The 20,864-nt window shown below is 40.2% G+C and overlaps 1 protein-coding gene across 11 annotated transcripts in view; it reads right to left on the bottom strand.

Moving 5' to 3' along the window:
• EYA4 (EYA transcriptional coactivator and phosphatase 4) overlaps positions 1-20,864 on the bottom strand; it is a 304,845-nt gene that overhangs the window by 255,289 nt on the left and 28,692 nt on the right. For 4 of the 11 annotated variants that reach the window (XM_077893637.1, XM_077893653.1, XM_077893670.1 and 1 more), the window contains exon 1: positions 14,365-14,783. The exons of 1 other annotated variant lie outside the window; for it this stretch is intronic. The gene's annotated coding sequence lies outside the window, so the exon portion shown is untranslated. Of the gene's footprint in view, positions 1-14,364; positions 14,786-15,214; positions 15,421-20,864 lie in introns of those variants that run through there. 6 more of the 11 variants (XM_077893625.1, XM_077893644.1, XM_077893678.1 and 3 more) reach the window with 4 other exon arrangements.

The raw sequence follows: 20,864 nt of genomic DNA, 5'->3' as shown, positions 1-20,864 counted from the left end.
AAATACTAAATAAGCAACCTCATGGTACCAATCAGACCATGATAAAGACCATTTATCTGCATACCAGGAGCCTCTTTTCTTCCAGTCATTCCCCTCAAAATAGTTTCTATCATATCTGGGGTTTTTTTTCATATCTGTTTTAATATGTTACAAAGCATATGAATTCTTTTCTTTAAAAAAAAGGATTTAAAAAAAATATTGCTTCAGCAGCACAAGTTTCCTTTTTTGAATGAATACACCCAGCAGGTTATTCAAAGAAATCAATTTAAAGTATACTCTGGGGGGATCCCTGGGTGGCGCAGCGGTTTAGCGCCTGCCTTTGGCCCAGGGCAGGATCCTGGAGACCCGGGATCGAATCCCACATCGGGCTCCCGGTGCATGGAGCCTGCTTCTCCCTCTGCCTGTGTCTCTGCCTCTCTCTCTCTCTGTGTGGCTATCATAAATAAATAAAAATTTTAAAAAAAAATAAAGTATATTCTGAACATTTTCAGGGTCTTTCCTATACGAACGGAGTTATTCCTCACAACTCCACAAGGCAAGAGGCAAGTATTATTATTACCCCTGTGTGCACGCTCTGGAGCTATTATTACCCCTGTGTGCACGGCAGCTCCGTAAGAACTTCCCCAAGGCTCCTCCAAGGAGCCGACACACACAGATGTAGTCTGCGTCCAAGATTTGCAACTCCTTGTCAGAACCAAAGGAAAATAAAGGAAGTAAGACAAGAAAGTTGGGAGCACCAGGGTGTCTCTGGGACGAGGTCCTCTTTTTAGCTCCCTTTTGAATACATCACTTGACGTCTCTAATTCAACCCCTTACTGCAAAATAGAGTTGAGGTAAATTCCTCTTCTGATGTGATTCTGAAAATAATGTGACCCACTAAACTAGAGAGCAAAGACGCCTCCTCATGATGTAGTGCAATCACATACTGCATTCAGAAGTGACTCATACAAGGAAATACAGCCACAATTTTTGAAACTATTGGAAACAATAATTTTAATTTAATGTTATTTTTGGACACAGGAGGGTTTTTTTCCCCCTAAATAAGCAAGTTGGTGGTTTTGAAGGGTCTTGCTCATCTTTTTGTGGAAAATGCCTAAAAACAAACCACTAAAAACTAAACAAAAAATTTTCCTTCCTCAATTGTGCCTGGAAAAAGACCTAACTTCTCTCACCAAAAGGCCACACATACTTTAACAGACACATCTGGGATTTCTGGACCCCATATTTTGAAACAATGACATAAACAAATACAGAACACACTTGCTCTCAGATGAAATCCATAATTCTGAGGGTTAGAAATTCCTCAAAATAACATGAAGTGTGTCTCTGCAGCAAGCAGCCAGAGAGGCCAAAGTTTGCTGCTGGAGAGAAGTAGAAGTACGACGACTATAAACCTCAACTAGAATCTGTCTTTTTGATTTGTTTATTCAAAATTCAAGTTCATGCCAGATATATCTTTTCTTCTTCTAGAAAATCAATAATACCTTAGTACAAATGATGCTTTAAATAAGTTAGCATAAAAAATAACCAATAAAATTCCTTCCAAAACTATAAGGAATAAAGAATCAGTGTCCAAACTATAAGCAGGATTTTCTTTGTAGCTGTCTGGCTTCGGATGCGAGCCCTTTGAAGACACACGTGGAATAGTGCAGTTAGTGAATTTTTACCGAAACACCCAGGTGCTGGCACTGCAGACACAGAGATAGGATCTCTACCCTCTGTGAGTCCAGGTCTCTCTAGAAGACCGATTCGCATATAATTAGCCTCAGCACAATATGCTTTTATATCAACAGCCCCCCAAAAGGTGTATTACAAAGAGAAAAAAATGAAATCTGCATGAACCTTAGGGAAGGCTTCCCAGAGGAGGTGACATCTGAGCTAAGCCGTGAAAAGTAAGTAGAGTTCTGTCCAGGTAGGCAGCAAAAGAGTGAGGGGCAATTAGTTGAAGGGAGCTGGAGCAGTGGAAGGCAAAGGCGGAGAGAGTACCCCAGGGAGAAAAAAAAGGAAGTGCCTAATTGTATTTTATAACATAGAGCATTCACAAAAATAGCTAAGTCTTACATTAGGACCCACTCTACAAAGAATGCTTTCTGCTTTCACATATCAGAAAGCAGATATGTGACCTGAATTCTTGGAGGAGGAGAGTCCCTAATTTATGAATCCAAGGATTCCTTAGGAAAAATAGACCCTCTGGTTTGTTGGCTGCTCTCTAATGAACAGGCTTTTTATTCAACATCAGGCATGAAGTGTCTGAATGGACTTGAGTTTTGCTCTGCCTTCTGTGGACTTCTTGTCAGTGCATGGGGCAGATTCACAATGTAAGCCCCTGACTTATGACCGTCCCTTAAGTCCCCTGGAATGGCCCCTCACCTGTCACGGGGTTGCCCAGAACCTTTATCTCTCTGCTAACAAGTAGCTGTGCAAGGTCACTCTCCTCTTAGAAAACAGAAAGACACTCTGATCCATACAATAGGGTATTTTTGTAGCCACTTCCCCCTCTTAAAACTACATTTCAAAAATTAAAGCATAAATGAAAAGAGAGGTATGAGATAAACAGAAAGAGTATGTTTTTAAGTACCTCTGCCCTGCCTGCTTGAGCATCAGTTAGTAAATGATGTGAAATCCCTATGTCAGTTTGACTGCTTCCAGGTAACATGATTACCTGCCTAATTTAAAACCACTAAATCAGGGATCCCTGGGTGGCGCAGCGGTTTGGCGCCTGCCTTTGGCCCAGGGCGCGATCCTGGAGACCCGGGATCGAATCCCACATCGGGCTCCCGGTGCATGGAGCCTGCTTCTCCCTCTGCCTGCGTCTCTGCCTTTCTCTCTCTCCTCTCTGTGCATTCTCATAAATAAATAAAAAATCTTTAAAAAAAATAAAATAAAAAAAATAAATAAATAAAACCACTAAATCAGACAATATATATGTGTGGAATTTCCGGTATCTTTGCACTTACTAATGAGATGGAAAAAATTATGTACTGTTTAGACCTCATACGAGTATTAGTACAATCACATACTTAGAATACTAATTGTTTCATACTTCAAAATAACTTTCACATTCAACCCAAAACTCATGTAGGTAAAGTCATCCTCCCTAATTTTATGTTAACATTCTACTTTTCCATTTTGCTTCTTTAAGTCATCTTCAAACATTTTTTCATGGAAGCCTACCCTAGGCAGAGGTCAGAGGTGGTATTCAGACCAGTCACATTTACTTACAGTCAACTACAGATCAGGTCATAGATAAAATGGCTGTCAAAATTAAACCTAAAGAATTCTAGAACATAAGTTTGAATTGGGTAATTCATCACAGGAATGCTTACATGTGATATTTTTATTTTCAGTTTCATCAGGTTGTGCCAATGTTACTGAACTCAAGATACTGAAATTGTGGTACAAACTGAAAGCTCAGACATATTTCATGGGAAGATGTTCCATCACAAATGAACAAATGATTTTATTAAGTATTATAATCTTAGGCAGTTGCGATTATAGCCAACTTTGCTTTTTCTGATGCTACAGACTATAAATAAAAGTTTCTTATTACTGAATTATTTATCTTTGGAAAAATAAGTAATTGTCATTATTAAAAATGAATCAAGGGATCCCTGGGTGGCGCTGCGGTTTGGCGCCTGCCTTTGGCCCAGGGCGCGATCCTGGAGACCCGGGATCGAATCCCACATCGGGCTCCCGGTGCATGGAGCCTGCTTCTCCCTCTGCCTATGTCTCTGCCTCTCTCTCTCTGTGTGTGACTATCATAAATAAATTTTAAAAAAAAATTTTTAAAAATGAATCAAAAGTACCTACTAATAATATTTTAAAAATAGAAAAAAATAGATATATAGGTGAGTCAAACAAACATCTACATCTTATATAGTTTTCTAGGTATTCTGCTCTCCCCACTCGTATATTATTCCTGGAAAAATAAATATGTTGAAAATAGTCAATCTGTATAAAGCTCACCTGTAAATCCTCTCTATATAAAGTTTATCTATCTACACAGACCAAAGAGAGTTGTTTGATTTTGTTACTTAAACTTAAGAGGAAGGTATAAAGATTCTCCACGCCTGCCTGGAAGTAGAACAATTCTCTCATACAGATGCCTGGAAATCTTCTGGCTTTAACAAGTGGTCTTAAGATCTGCTTTGGTTGTGGGGTCTCAACTGGAGAAAATTGTGCTTCCAGAAGATGTCTGGCCATGTCTGGAGATGCTGTCATTACTTGGGGAAGGGGTGTTGCTGTGGGTACGGACTGGGGATGCTCCTTAACACTCCATAATATAGCAGACAGCCACACACACACACCCCCAACAAAGAATTATTGAGCCCAAAACATCAATAATAAGAGGTTGAAAACACCTGAAACTAATGTAATACTGTATGTCAACTATTGGGAAACACAACTATTGGGAAACACTGTATATCAACTATTGGAAATACTGGTCTGCATATATTGTAGGTTCCAGCATAACATCAATATTAGTATATGTTTTTAAATTACAGATGCATCTGGCAGTTCCAGGTAAGCCTTAAAAACAGGGCCTTACCAATAATTTTAACTTACTTTCCTCCCTCAACCCCACTCTGCTATATAGTCATTATATCTGAATCTAAGGACGAAGTGATAAATTCTAGAAACAGAGGAGCTTATAACCCCCTATTGTCTCTGCAGAGATAAGAATCATAGCATTATTTAGAGTTATCTTAAGTTTACATTAAGTTCATCAAACCTATTGTCAATTGAAAAATACACAAATTATTTTAATTGGTACCTTCAGGCTGAGAAAAGCAACTGAGGAAACTTAAATATGGACTATAAAATAAAAGTACCATTACTTAATGTACTCAAAATTGCTCAGGGAAGTTGAGGAACTCCATAAATCAAACCCTTCACAAAATTCTAGATTACTACATGTAGAAGGATTTGTTAAGAAATTCTGTGCAACATAAATGGCCAAACCTCAGTTTCAAGCACCTCTAATGTCTTCTCTTTGGGCTCCAAATACAGCCTCAGATTTGCCAAGATCACCCAAGAATGCCAAATTCATACCTGGACCAAGTTTATAGTCCCCAGTCTATGGACTCCAAAATGACTTCTAGCTCTAAATATTTATGAAAATTTTTGATTAATGGAGAATAACAATAATAATCATAATAGCTGATACTCAGACACTATTCTAAGTACTTCACATATATTTACTCACTGAATTCTAAGAAGAAACTTATAAAGTATGTTCTATTCCATATCAGAAAACTGAAACAAAACCAATTTAAGTAACATGCTTATCACTCCAGAGTCTTTAGTATCAAAGCTTGGGTTTGAATGCAAGCAGCCTGGCTCCATATTCTTTGTACTTAACCACTTGCTATAAAAAGAATTGAGTCCCTTGGATTTCAAGTGCTATAAAATACTTGTATCTTCAGAGATCTTCAGGATCCTTGGCTTACTCACTGGTAAAGTCATATGGAAAATAAATACATGCATATACACATACATATAAGCTGGGCCTGGATTCAGACCTGTAATTCTACTGGGTTAATACAAAAATCCCTGAGGTTCTTCTTAAGGCTGGCCTGTAGTCTTACGGTCATGGCTATCCCCACTCTTCCCAATCTCATGGCAGAGGATGCCCAGTGCCACCATCACAGCTCTCATCCCCATTTTTTTTTTTTTAAGATTTATTTATTTATTCAGGGGGGGGGGGGGCAGAGACACAGGCAGGGGGAAAAGCAGGCTCCATGCAGGAAGCCCGACATGGGACTCGATCCCGGGTCTTCAGGATCACACCCCAGGCTGCAGGCGGCGCTAAACTACTGCACCACCAGGGCTGCCCCTCATCCCCATTTTCTTTATGCATTCACTCAACAGAAACTTACTGGCCCCTACTCACTGGAGATATGGAAATGACAAATGCCAGTAAATTCTCAGTCTAGAGCAAGATCTAAATTCATGTAATCTATTACATGTCAATGTGGCAAGTGCTGTGCTAAAGGTAGAAACTGAGTGCTTTGGCATCAAAAAGGAAAGAAACATCCAACTCGGCCTTTGGAAGACAGATGAACTTACCAGAAGAGGTAACATTTTATGTCTGTGGTCTTGAAAAAGAAGTAAAAAATAAAGTTTCAGGGGCAGAAGAGATGTCTTGCAGGTAGAAAGAATCACATGCACAAAGAAATGAGGTGGAAATGATGAGAGTGTATTTATCTGAGAACTGCAGTTCTCCATACAGCTAGAGATTCTTGTGACCAGGTGCTAACAGATGAGAATAGCAACCTGAGCAAGGTTCTCAGCATGGAAGGGCCTGTGCTCCCTGCTAAGAATTCTGGAATTATCTTAGAGGCAAGAGAAAATTTCTTGAAGAATTTTAAGTCAAGGAGTGACCTGAAAAAAAAACTGTGAACAAATGTGATTGAACATTCAAGGGATGGAGAGAAGAGTTTTGGAATGGTTCCAGCATAGTCCAGGACGGTCCCTCAGGACTAAACCAAAGACAGTATGACCAAGTGTGTATAGGACATGTGTCCACCTAAAGCTAATATGATAATCTGAGAATTAAACTGTGATCTTGGTTATCATGGTTAATTCAGTTAATATTGTTAACCATTCCTTGTGAATGGTATATGCCAAGAAAAAGTAAAACTTATTTTAAGAGACTAGCAGCCTCAAAGTCTTCAAAATTAACATAAAGAAAACCTATTCATCTCACTCTAACTTTTTTTTAAAGGTTTTATTTATTTATTCATGAGAGACACACACACACAGAGAGAGAGAGAGAGAGAGAGAGAGAGAGGCAGGGAGAAGCAGGCTCCATGCAGGGAGCCGGAGGCAGGACTTGATCCTAGCACCCCGGGACCAAGCCCCCCGGGCCAAAGGCAGATGCTCAACCACTAACCCACCAAGGCATCCCAGTCTCACTCTAATTTTTGCATGTCTTTAGCAACACTAAAAATAAGAAAGCACTTAAAAAGCATGTCTATGTACCCAGATTTTTGCTAGGTCTCTTGATGAATGAAACCTGGAAAATCTAAAGGCAATGATCAAGGAGACAAAACAGACCTAATTAAAATTCTTTTTGGGTCAACTAAGGAAAAAAGAAAAACGGTAGCATCATCTGAACACCTGAAAGTTCATGTAAAAAATTTAGTCGTGCTGCCATTCTTGATGGAATTTTTGAGGTCTGCATTCTTGAGTTACGTACTAGAAGCAAAGTTTGAGAACACAGAAAACCTGCAAAAGGGAAACTGAACATGACTCACCCACTTGTGATTAAATCTGGCTAGAATTACTTGAGTCATAATCATACATGAACATACATTTGCATTTAAATATAAACTTTTAAGTGAAAAGAATTAGCTAATTCAGAAACCTGCTGACTCCCCAAGTCATCATCACTTTCAACACAATGGACATATTAGGTTAGAAGTATTCAATCTCTGAGAACATTTAGGTCTTTTCAAATTCTTTAACATCGGGGAGTTCAGAGTCAAAGGTGAACTGTAATGAATAGATCACTCCATGGGGTATATGCAGAGGTCTGTGAATTGTGTATATGACCTTCTGGAGAATAAGCTCTCCCAGCATGTGGTACACTTACTTGATTAAGTATAGAATTTCAAATCGAATGCTATTGCTTTTGTGAGTAGAATTAAACTTAATAGCATATGAATATAAATTTTTATGATTTAATTGTAGCCTTCACTAGAAATGTCCCTTTCATTTTAGAAAGAAAAGAGGAAAGAATCACAGAAACAGCAGCAATAATTTACATGAAAAACTAAGGTCACATCAATTTAGGCCACTGCTAATATTTCTTCATAAAGTCTTTGAGGGAAAAAGATACTCATAAGAGTATCTTGTATGTAAGACTGTGATGGGCCTCATTCAGACCTGTACATCTATGCGGGAAACGTACTACTTTTATTATTTTCTAAGTCCTAAACTGAAATAAAGCTGCAGATTGGTTGATAAGAATATTCAAGTAATACTAAGGTAAAAAAAAAAAAAAAAAAAAAAAAAAAAAACAGTAGCATCATCTGAACACCTGAAAGTTCATGTAAAAAATTTAGTAGTGCTGCTATTCTTCACAGAATTTTTGAGGCTTGCATTCTTAAGTTACCTACTAGAAGGAAAGTATGAGAATACAGAAAACCTGCAAAAGGGAAATTCAACATAACTCACCCACCTATTACACTAGACATACCTTTTGCCCACCTATTACACTAGAGAGACTTTACGGTATTTGAGAGTTATTTTTATTTTGTTTTTTAGTAGATGACATGTTAACATACTACAGCAGGTACTGTGAACGGACCCCCTTCTTCAAGGACCCTTTTGCAGTGATTTTCACACATTCGCACACTAGAAGACCCTTACAGAGATTCTGGGAACCAGCAATGGTTGGAGGGCGTTAGTGAGTGATTCACGGGCCACCCACATTCTATTTCACTCAGGGAGGGCAGTGAATATTTCTCCAGTGGGCACAGTGTCAGTTTTCACTTGAATAAAGGGGCCTGTGGCTCAATACATAAATAAATTAAAAATGAAAACCACTGTGTTAGTGAAAAAAGACATGCAAGTTATAAAAAGATTATCAACAGCAAAACAAAAGTATTAACCTGGAGAAAACCCTAAAAATGTAAAGTCTGATATGATATCCATGCAAACTAAAAGTATTTCCAAAATATGGGTGACCCCATTATAATTTAAACTTGCCTCTAGAAATGTATTATGCGGTTCTTATTAGCTGGTTCAACATAAATGTGTAGATTTGAGATTCATAACCAGCATTCAGGCTTGAAACAACAACAACAGCAACCAAAACTCTGTAACCTTGATAGCATCTACCAATGGATGAGACTTGAAAAGCAGAGGAAAATTCTACATAGAAGTTAAATACTAAAAAAAAAAAAAAAATCGGCCATACGTTCCTGACATTTGAGAAGCGTTCTCCAAATTCAGTCATTTGCCACCAACCTTCATGATTTTGGCTATTTCAGCCAAGCCTTTGCTCACTGTTACTTCATCTGCTTCTTTAAATAGGGATTTTCTAAAATTTGATTTGCTTTACTTCAATACTTTTTTTTGCCCTTTTCTTCCACAATATTATCTGTGAAAGTATAGGTTTAATATGAAATTTTATGTATTTTTCTAATACCCTTAGGAATAAATACATAACTAATATTATAAAAATAAAATTTTTGTTTGGAGACCACCTGAAATGAACTTCTATCTGGCTGGTGGAAGCAACTGCCCATTGTAACCCTTAATGATAAGGACTCTGAAGTTAGACTACAGGATTGGGATCCTGACTGCATTCCAGAGCATAACTGGGTCTCAGTTTCCTCACCTGTAAAATGGTAATAATAAAAGAAACAAATTTATAGCATAGTTGAAAAGGTAAAATTAGCTAATCCACGTAAACACCTTAAAGTGTTCTGCATAAAGCCAAGCCTCAGGAAATGTCAGCTATGGTGTTATGATGATGATAATGATTGACAGTGGTAATGATTGATGACAACAATGGTGAGGACTTACACAGAAAAAATTACAAGTGTATAAAAATGAATCTGACAATTTCTACTTTAGAATATACTTCTTTAAGATATGAATATACTTAAGAAAATATGCATGAGGTGTGAAATTTCAAAATAGCTATTCAATATTGGTTTAATGCAACTTCACTTTCAAAGTATTCCAATGTGATCACAGCAATCAAACTGTGCCTAAAATTTTCAATCTAAAATTATCTACCTGTGAATGAATAATATTAAAAAAAAATCCTAACATGATAATATAGGTCTTTTTCCCATGGCCCAAAAGTACACCAAAATAAATGTACTTAACCATAAATAAAAGTTTTAAAAATATGATCATGTTGTATTAAAATGTTTCACATAGAGAAAAAAATTAGAATTCCTGACACATTAATATGGTGTTATTCATCACCCATGGATTGAAATCTCAGGGTGAGAAAAGGGCCAGGCCAATGCTGAAAGGTTTCAAATATCAAACTATACTATTATGTCAGTGACCTAAGATCAATTAGCACCTTTCAATGACAGAAAAGGTTACAGTGAGACTCAGAGGTGCACTCTCTGAAACTATTTTAAACCACCATAAAAATGTGGTTTTGATAACTCAAAATGGTTTCTATTTTTAAATTAATCCATTTCATCTCTTTTTCTGGAAGACAGAAAAGGAGTTAGGGCAGTAAGGGTAGTGGTATTCATTTTCAGTACCTCTCTACTAGTAGAAACATAGCTGGACACGCGCAAGGATCACAAAGAGTAAAATGGGGTATCACCAAGGTATATACTAATGTGCAGTACCAGGAGCAATATTAGGTGACAGTAATGTTTACAAAGTCTTCAAACCTCTTAAAAGCAATCAAAAATTGCTTGTACTGTGCTTGAATATGAGATTCTTATTTTCTTCCACTCAAGTTCAAACTAAATGATGCCAAGTTTGGCTCCATGTACAAATTAATGAATATTCAGTGCCCCCCACATTAAAACACATCTAACTGAATGTAAATACACCACTGCATCTCATCCATCTCCTCAATAAATTCCTGAAAGATCATGTCGTTTCTTAGTTCACTGGGAAAAATTCAAGAGAGAAGCAGGTACACTGCAACATCATCCATTCTTTCTCATGTTGATTTCATTCCCCCAGTAACCACTGTAATAAAATCCCCCAACTGTATTTCTTAATACACTTATTTTAAGATACTCTATAGGAAGACACATTATAAGAGGTTAGTTTAGAATATGTACAAATAATATCCATTTAAGAAAGAAACTGCTGTGATTATATTCTCACTGAAATAAGTAGGTGTTTGATAGAGGTTTGTTCAGTTCTTCAGTGAAAAGATTCAAGACGTCTTCTGTTTTTAATACCACGCTTTTCTGTTTGTTTCTTAAATAAGTGATCTGAAATATTTACAACCAGACAGTACCTAATTTTAGGTTTTAAGTGCTTTAACAGCTCGGTGAAATATGATCAGCAGCTGCAATACAGAACTATGGTGAATAAAGTCCTTATAAAGGGGGCCTGTTTTTACTGAATGTTCAGTGTTCCTGAATTTACCTAATAGAAAAAAAAAAAGATAATGAAAAAACATAATAAATACCTGAGCTCTTAAATTACTTAACACTTCACTAAGTCTTGAAAAGGATTATCTCCCCTCTTCTTGAATTCTCTATAAAAATGTGAGGTTTCATTGAGTAAAATAATTTTATTATTTGAAATTTAGAATGTGAGCTTTCCAACATCCTAACTGTTCGTAACAACAGCTATGGCTTTTCTCCCATTCTATTTTTCAAAAAATCCTGGATAAATTAATTTCAGCACATAAATTTTTTAAATGAAATACCGAGCCACATAAATATATTTTTAGACATGGCATCAGTCATTTAGAGCTTGCAACAGAGACTGAAAACATGAAACTGGACACTCTATTTCCCATGGGTATGTAGAATTTATTTACACCCCAAATCACAACGTAAATATAAAGGAAACTCTTAGAAACGGGAAACTGGGTTTTCTTTTTTAATTCAAAGAGATTTTTTAGAAGAAAAAACAAATTACAGCAAAATGACAAACGACTCATCTGTCAGCCTCCCTTCAAAAAAGAAACTTTTATGGAAAGGCAATTTTTTTTTTCAGTTAGCTTCTACAGATCCTCCAGAATGCAGATCCTCTGTATTTTCGAAGAAGAACAATGATTGTTCCTGAACCAATTTCTTCTTATACAAATCTTAGGGCTTATTTTTTTTGATTTTCAAATTTGAACACAATTTAAATATTACCTATGAATATACACACAAAGATTTCCATTTTGTAAAAGAGAAATTGAGTTTCCTAATACCCAAGGAAATAAATATTTCCTAATAAAAATATAAATCTTTTTATTTCAGCTATAATTGTGAAACCACCTCTATGATGGGCTTAAAATGTTGAAGGGTACTCTTCTCAGGAAATTGACAAAGGAAAATGGCTTTTGTAAACCACGTTGATTTTAAACCTTCACTTGTTATGAAAGACAAGGATATGTCCCTAACAATCAGAACAAGGGCAGCTTGCAAATAATCTAATTATGTTACTTTCAAAGTTGTACCTATCAAAAGCTTTAACTTTCTTGTACAGTTATTGCTAAAAATCGGTTTAACTCCGAATGGCTTACAACTTTTAATCGGATGGAATAAACTATTTTGATGGTTTATAATAACAATAAAAATGGATGCGGTTATATCTGCCTTTGGTATTGTTGCCATAAAAATCAGATTCTGGCAGTCTAGCTCCACAGAAAACTGTCTCTTGTTACTACTGTTACTTATTTCTTGGGATAATGTTATTTAAAACACACACACACACAAATGCCTTTCAGTGCAGTTTCCTAAAACACACATGTATCAAATATTTTGTTTTAGGATTCTCTCCCCTCCCCCTTTCCTTGTTGCCACAAGGAAACATTATAATAGAAGAAAAAGAAAAAGCAGCAGCAGCAGCAGCAGCAGCAACAGCAGCAACATTTCTGCTTAAAACTAAGGTACAATCCTTGTCCTGAGGGAGTTTTAAAAATAAAAACAAAAACAACTCAACAAACAAACAAAAAACATCATCGACTTTCAATACTGCCAGTCACCTCCATGTAAATGAAACTTCAGAAGCTGCTCAAGGGGAGCGGGCGGTTGTTAAAGGCTCCTAAGGCTCCCACCTAAGTCCCAAAGGATCCCGCCCAGAAACTGACAACTGCAGGAGGCTGCAGAAGGCGGCCGCGCAGAACTACAACAAAATGCCATATTCGAGAAGATATGTTTCCCTACATCAATTACGTTGATCCCAGGGTGCCAAGCCAAAAGGGGTAAGGGAGAAAGAAAACTGTTAAGCATGAGCTCTTAATGTGAAACCTAACCTGTTGGTTCTGTTGGGTATCGGATTTTGGAAGTGTCTGTAATGACAGCCAGGAAAGCGAATTAATGGCCAACGGCCCACTGGGTTTGAACACCAGACTCCTGTTACCTCCTCACAGATCAAGTACACAACACGCACACGCACACGAAGATGCTCCACGTGGAACTGCTCGGAAACCAAAACACACGCCCCCGTCGCTCTTCTGCACCTCAGCGGAGAAAGCCCGGGGACCTGCACCTTCCTGCCCTGCCCTCAGGTTAGGATTCCTGAACGACCCGCGGCTCCCCGGTGCAGGGGAGAGAGGCGCGGGGAGCGAGTGACAAGAGACTGTCTCCAAACACTACCCTCCTGCGCGCGCGCGCACACACACACACACACACACACACACTTGCCCAGAGCACAAACCCCACTAGCCCTCCAGGAGCAGGGGAGGCGGTGGGGCGGGAGACGCTGCCACCCTAACCAGGGGCTGCTCCCCGGATTCGCTGCAGCCCTGCCCTGGCGCTCGGTGCGCTCGTTTCCTTAGAGCTCCCAGACTGTTCAAACAATCCTTACAAAGAAAGAAACATCTTTAACGCGTTACTAAACTAAGCCAAAGTTCTGGCGGCGTGTGGCGCAAAACCAGACAGGCAGCGCGCGGGGTCTCCTTCCGAATCCCGCGTCACCGCGCGAAAACAGCCCTTTCCAGCGCCACGGCCACCGCAGACCCAGAGAGCGTGAAACCCAGAGAAGACCTGCTGCCCGCAGCCAGCTCCCTCCGCTCCGAGAAGCTATAATCCCTCCATGGCACCGCGTCCCGAGCCAATGAACAAGACTCCTCTGACAAGGCGCCTCTAATTTCAGGGACCCTGGCAAGCCGCAGGAAGCATTCGGTCCACGCCGCATAAAAACTATTAACGTGGGATGGCCGCGGTTTAAAAGGCCGGCTGCTGCCTCGAGGCCAAGCACATGCAGGGAGCGTTCGCACGCAGCCCGCACTGGGCAACCGCCGGGAGCCTGGGCCCTCCGCCGGACCGGGTCAGCATCCCAGCGTCAGGCTTGTCTAGGTGTGTGTGTCGGGGGGCGGGCATCGAAATCACAAAGTGCACGGGACGAAGGTAGGGGAGACCCCGGCCCGCGACGCTGCGAGCCGGGGGCGGGCACCGGCAGGCAGCGGCGCTCCCCCATCCCGTCGCGGCCCTGCAGCAGCCCCGCAGCCTGGGAGAGGACCGCCGGGGCGCGGGGTGCCCGCCCGGGCAGGGAGAACCGCTGCAGCCTCGGCGGCCCGGGCCCCGGGCGGGCGGGCTTCCCTCCGTCCGCCTCCCGGCGCCCGCGAGGCATCGGCGCCCACGGCCCGTCCGCTCCCGGAGCTCCGCGCCCCCGGAGTTGCCGCGCGCGCTTCCCGGGAGCCAGTTCGCAGGATCCCCGCCAGCCGGGCCCCGCGGGACGGGGACCAGGGGCACTCACCTCCCGCAGCCCGGACCGCCTCGGATCTGAAGTTCGAGTGTCTGTCCCAGCCGCAGCCCCGTGCGTCTGGACTTAGCTATTCACTCGCGTTCCTTCCAGCGTCGGAGTTTCCCCTTCGCGTTGTGTCTCTGCTGCAAACAGGACATCCCCTTCGGCCACCCCCGGGCAAACAGCGTACACCAGTGGGGGAGAAACGGGGCGGGGGGAGAAGCCGGCTCCGAGGGGGAGGAGGAAAGGAGGGGAGCCGAAACTCCGGACTAAGAGGTGGGGGGGGGAGTGGAAGAATAGAAAAGGAGAGCGCGCGCGCGGCCACTGCTGTCGCCTCTGCCCCGCTTTCCCCGCGGCTCCTGCCGCCTCTGGACGGGAGCGACGGCTTCGCGTGGACCGGCTCGAAGTGCTGCGCGGAAGCCGGGAGCCGCGGAGCGTGCGCCGCGCGGCGGGCAGCCTCGCACTGGCGCGCGGGGTGGGGGGCGGGGGACGCCTCCGCCGGCGCCCGCGGCCACTGGAGGTCGCCGGGGGGCCCCGCGGCGGGCGGCGGCGCGCGGGGACCGACTCCTTTTCAGTCGACTTCGCCGCCTGCCTGCTGTCATCGTCCGCGGTCCCGCGCGGGGGCCGCTCGGGACCCTCGGCGTCCCCGGTGGCGCCGCAGCAGTCTCCGCGCCCTCCGCGCCGCCCCCGCCCCGCCCCGCCCCCACGGGCCCGGCGCCGGCCCCCGCCGCCCGCGACGAGGGGAGGGACCCGCGCCCGCACTCGGGTCCCGGGACGGGGAAGCCTCCGTCCGTCCCCACCTGCTCCTGCGGCTCCGGGGTGTAGGCGACTTCGGGCCCCCGCCGGATTCCTTTCCACTTACCCCAAGGGACAAGGCAGAAGGGACTTCGCCTGCTTGCAACGACGTCAAAGAAAAACCAACCCACGCCAGTCGGAAGGGACGAAATACCCTTTCGCGTGAAGATGTACGCTGGGAGCGAGTCGGCAGTCTGGGGGTAGGCTTTGCTGGGAAGGGCCTGGGCCCCTTCCAGCGCTGGGCACAGGTATAGGCATTCCTCCCAGACGTCCAAAGGTCAGGCAGCGTCAGAGCTTCCCCAGGCACATTGCTGAAGTGACATTTCATGCCCAAGCCCTCGGCACATGCATTATGCACCCACATAGGATTTAATATTCTGCACGAACCCACCTACGTGTATATCACAACCAGAGGCTGCGGCACGGTAGTCAATAAACAACACATAGATTTTGCATCCATTTAATTGCCTCTCCCTGAAACCTCTTGTCTATTTTAGGAGCATCTTCTTGAACTGTCACATAGATTATAATAAGTGTTTTAATTTACCGAAAATTTATCGTCAGTCATTATACCGGTCCCTTTTGGTAGGTGTAACTTCATTTAATCTTCACGACTTTAAGGGGGTTATTGTATGATGGTTATATAAGAGATAAGGAGACCAGGCCCAAAGAAACCTAAGTAACTTGACGACCCAGTGGACTCTAACCACAAAGCCTGTAATTTAACAAGCACCTCCCCACATTGCCTTAAATGTGGCAGAAGAAATTACAAGGTAACTAGTAAAATTTACTCCTATTCAAAGAAAATTGAGCTTTAATGTTTTGTCAACTTAGATACTTTTCTGTAAAAAGTCAGAAAAATATTTCCCTCTTTATTTCATCTTGGTCTTTTGCAACCGACACGAAAACTGTCAGGTTCAAAAGCAAAAACCAGTACTGAATTCTTGTAGGTACAATTTATTTTTTAATTAGTGGGGGATTACCCACAATTATGAACAGGCAATGGAAAAGGTGAGGTTGTAAATTTAAACTGATAAAGGCACTCACTGATGCTCTCACTTCTCACTGGGTGTGGATCTTGCTTGTAGATTTATTTTGAAGGCTTAGACTTGCCAGGCACCATGTTCCCTTTTCTGCTTTTCAAGGTGAAAAGCGTTCTGGTGGTGGATTTGGTGCAGAAAGGATTTGGAGTGTGAGCTGAAGCCTGAAGAGGATGTCAGTTAATATACACATAAGACAGAAATATCAATAGGAAGAGTTAATTAACTTTGCAGATCTTATTTTCCCTCATTTTACGGGTGGGAAAATTAAGGACTTCGAATTTTTAGCAGCTTCCTGATAAATGGCAGACCTAAAATTCCAACCAGCCTCTGTGTAATGCTAAAGACCACTATTAGCCATTGTGATGCTATTATTAATGGAGTAGTCAGAAAAATGGTAAATATTTTTAGTACAGTGTGTGTTTCAGTGACTACACCAAATATGCAAAAAGTAAGTGCGATGCTGAATTTAATACTCTCCCCATAAGACCACAATTTTTGAACTTCATTTTGTTATAAAATATTATATTAGTTTGACCTCTAAAGGTGGGGAGATGCACAATTTGGATACAATATAATTTCATACTTTAGCATACTGTTCATATAATTATTTTTAGCATGTCTTTTTACTCCCTTCTAAAATCAGATTTTCAGCAACACTGACCTTGCTTTCAATTTACTTTGCTCCCCATGTGATATTTTATACATCTTTAGAAGAATGTATTCATAGAAGTTATTTTTAAAAACCTATAATTGCATCACAATAATAGTATTCAACTTCTTATTACTATCTTTGAGTCCCTCTAGTCTTAAATGTACATATATTACATGGACACTAAGGAGTGATATAAAATGGCGTATTTCAGTCCAAGTTTGAAATAAAAAATTGAGCATAGGAAACAATTATGAGGTTGTATAGGTAAAATGTATTGCCCATTTAAGCATTATTTCCAGCATTTCTACTGAATATCACGTTTATAATTATTACTAGATCATCTGTAATATTTTAACTTAATATTTTTCTTTAAACTATTTGTATCTGACAAAGGAAACTTTATATCATCATCACAAATGGAAAATCAATATAATTTACCATAAATGGAAAATGACCTTGCAAATAAATCTGTATTATATAAATAAAAATTATTTATTCTATACTACCTAAAATTATTTCACACATCAGTTTGAGAAACACTGGTTTAAAGAAATACATTCCTTATGTCCCTCAGGTTCTCCAAAACATATTTTCAAGCCTTTCCTTTCCGTTACCATAGAGAAGTGTTGAATCCAAGATGCTTTGAGGGGTTACCTTTAAAATTCTGTTTTAATTCAATTATTGATTTCCTTGCCTGAGATATATTGGAAGAGTCTGAAGTTGAGGTGTCTTTTTAAAATTAATTTATTTTTTTATTGTTTTTCTTAGTATCTTGAGGCAAAATTCAAACAACTCATAAGCACGCAATTAAAAACCAAATTACTCTCTAAAGAGACTCTATATCAGTTACCCATTACCCTCTCCTTCCCTCTGCTCCCTCAACACTCACACTTCATCTTAGGCCTTAACCTCTGAAAAAGCAACATTCCAACTGTTAACCTCCTGAGGTGGCAGCATCTATTGGCCCAGACCGGTACTGCAACAAAGTTCTACAAGGCAGTGAAGAGGAAAGGAAAAAAGTAGAACAATGAGAGGGGGTCAAAGGGCCTGAAAAGACGGGTGGGAAGATTCTGAAATCTGCTGGAAAATTCTGGAAGCGATTCAGAAACACTGGCAGATCCTACATGACATGAATCAGGCCCTCAGAATATCCATAAATGTCCGACTTAATCTGAGAAAAAGACATTTGTTTGGAAGCAAAAAAGAATGCGGCTTTATAGTGAAAATCAGTGGAAATCTAAGATTCCCTTATTAGCAATTCATTTAGCCAACCCCTCCAGGATGGGATGCTTCTGCAGTTGTCATCTACTATTTGTTTATTTTTCAAGTGTGCATAGTGCTGTTTGGCACTGGGTTTTATAGAAGACAAAGCCCTCTAGGAGCTCATAATCCAAAACATAATTTTTATTTTAATTTCATTTCAAAGCAACCTTAAGGGAAAACCATTCCATCACTTCAGTCAGAACAAACTTTATGCTAAAAAATTTTAAGAAGACACTACAGTCACCAACAAATGAAAACAGAAGACTGGATGCTTATAGAAATAATCCCAAAATAGATCTTTTGAGTTACTCTGTCGGTATACCTTTGAACTCCAGCTGGAAGTAGACATAATGCTTAAAAAACAAAGTCATTCAATTGTTTCTTAGTAAACTCTAAGCAAACCATTTAAGCTTTGAGAGAACGACCTTTCAGAGGGCAGCATCAGTATGAACTAGGTTTAACACCGTTTTGCTCAAGGACTCTACCAAAGACAGATTATGGGAACAAATGAGAATAAGACACAATTGCCTGGGAATCTAAAGCTCTATGCTGCTGGTTTACTAAAATCTGTAAATAAACACATATTCTGAGTAATTTTATACAAACAGATCAAGCTTAAAAAGGTTTCTACTGGCTTGTGAAAGTGAAGAAATTGGATCTGCAGGGGACCTGTTGGATCATTCTCTTCTGTAGGGCTTTCTACTCAACTTCCTCATTCTTGGCCAAGTCGCTAAAGAAAGGGAAATAAATGCACACTCTGGGAGACAGCCTCATTATATTTACTTTTAAATTTTCTCTTGAAATTTTTTTCTCAGGTTAAATCCTTTTATCATATTATGCAATTCTGCTCTATCTTTCACGTTTACACCCAACCTTCAGATGTTTATAAACAGATATCACGCCCACTTTTAGTCCTCTGGGAGCCACATTAAACAAGTGTAAGGCCTTTTAATCTTGTTTCAGCAAAATCTCTCCAAGCCCTTAATCATTCTTATTGCTTGTCTCTGAACTATTTCCAGTTTCCTAGATGTTCATTTTTTGTTAAGACGTATCCCACATTGAACACATTGTTCCAGGTGTGGTCTTACAAGCATACTAGAACAAAAAAAAAAAAAAAAATGTTTTTTCTATGGCCTTATGTTTTGGCTTCATTGCAAATTCCCACCAACTCATGCTACTTTCATATTCTAACAAACTTATATGTAACTTTTTTCTCTATTTTCACTTCAGAGTTCCTTTTGGCATACTGTAACAATCTAGATTTCTCAAGTACTTCAAATGCATAGATCTAAGTGATAATAATAATCAATATATGAACAATATCACTTGATTGTCCTCTTAACTTCATTGGCTTATAACTACCTACATTTCAAATAAGGAAAGATCTAATTGATTTTTTATGCAACTCTTTATTACATATCCTCTTGATGTTCATCTACTTATAAAAAATGACCACTGATTATAATTCCAAAGTCCCTAAAGTCTAACGATTATAATTCCAAAGTGCCCAAATTATGAAAGTCAAATAAATCAATTTGAAAATTTTAAGGTAATGTGTTTGGCATTGTCAACTCCATTACCTCCATTGTCCTACTCCTATTTCTTTTATAAAATCTCAAAGTTAGAAAAACTACTAAATTACTAAATTGCAACTACTCATTTAGTCTGAATATTTGTTAATGGAAATACTTTAATACAACTGAAAATTGTCTGTTCTTTTCACTATGCCCTAGAGCACATTTAGAAACCATATCTTTAAACAATATTTTTTGATATTAGCTTTATATTCTCACCCCTGCCCCCAACACACATTAAAAATGACTTTCCCGTTCACCTGATTCTTTTTTTCTGCTACCAACCATCTCAAAATAAGCGGTCAGCCCTCAGTGCATCTATTTCTCCACCTTGTTAAGTTCTAGAAATCTGACTTCATTCTCTTTTCTTTACAGAGACTGTTCTCTTAAAATCATCAGTGGTCTTCTAATGGTCATTTCTTCTTCATCACTCTTGACTTCCGGGAAGCATTTGGTATTGACAGCCTTCTCCTAACTTACAATAGCCTTGTCCTCTTTTGTCTTCCATGATTCTGTGTTTATCCCCTGATTATACTTCTGTAGTCCCTACGGAGTTTCCTTTTTTTCTCTTAATTCTGCTAAAAAAAAAAAATAGTCGTAAGTTTTTTCTATTTCCTCTCTTCTTTTCAATTTCATTCAGTTCTATAATCCCTTCTTTTCATCTAAGTAGGCAACTTTAGAACATAAATCTTCTTCCTAAAGATCTGGGCATCTCAAGCTGAACATACTCAAAGTGGTTCATCCACTGACTCCTCTTCTTGATTTAATTTTGTTAATGGCACCACCTTCATAGAGGCCCAACACTTTGAATTCGTCCTCACTCTTTCTTAAACTTTGAATTCGTCCTCACCCTTTCTTACACTTTGAATTCATCCTCTCTCTTTCTTACCTTCCGTATACAAAGAGTCAGCAAGATAAGGTTTTGTTTGTTTGTTTGTTTGTTTGTTTTTATTAGCAGTGTCTCCTCATCTTTCCTTCCATTTCTTTTTCACTGCTGCCTCCCCAGGCCAGATTCTACATAACTGCCATCCTCCTCCTCTACACTCTCTTCCATTAATCCACCACACAGATAAGAGTTTGTCTTTCTGAAATATAAGGATGAGCCCACATTCCTTTGTTTCAAGATGAAGTGAACCAGTGCAAGTGAAAGAACTTTGTGGTCTATAAAGTACTATACAGTCACGT

The sequence above is a fragment of the Canis aureus genome, chromosome 1 (genome assembly GCF_053574225.1).
Source record: "Canis aureus isolate CA01 chromosome 1, VMU_Caureus_v.1.0, whole genome shotgun sequence".
Lineage (NCBI taxonomy): Eukaryota > Metazoa > Chordata > Mammalia > Carnivora > Canidae > Canis > Canis aureus.
Note: the sequence above shows the minus strand (reverse complement) of the source record. Positions and strands in the feature narration are given on the sequence as shown.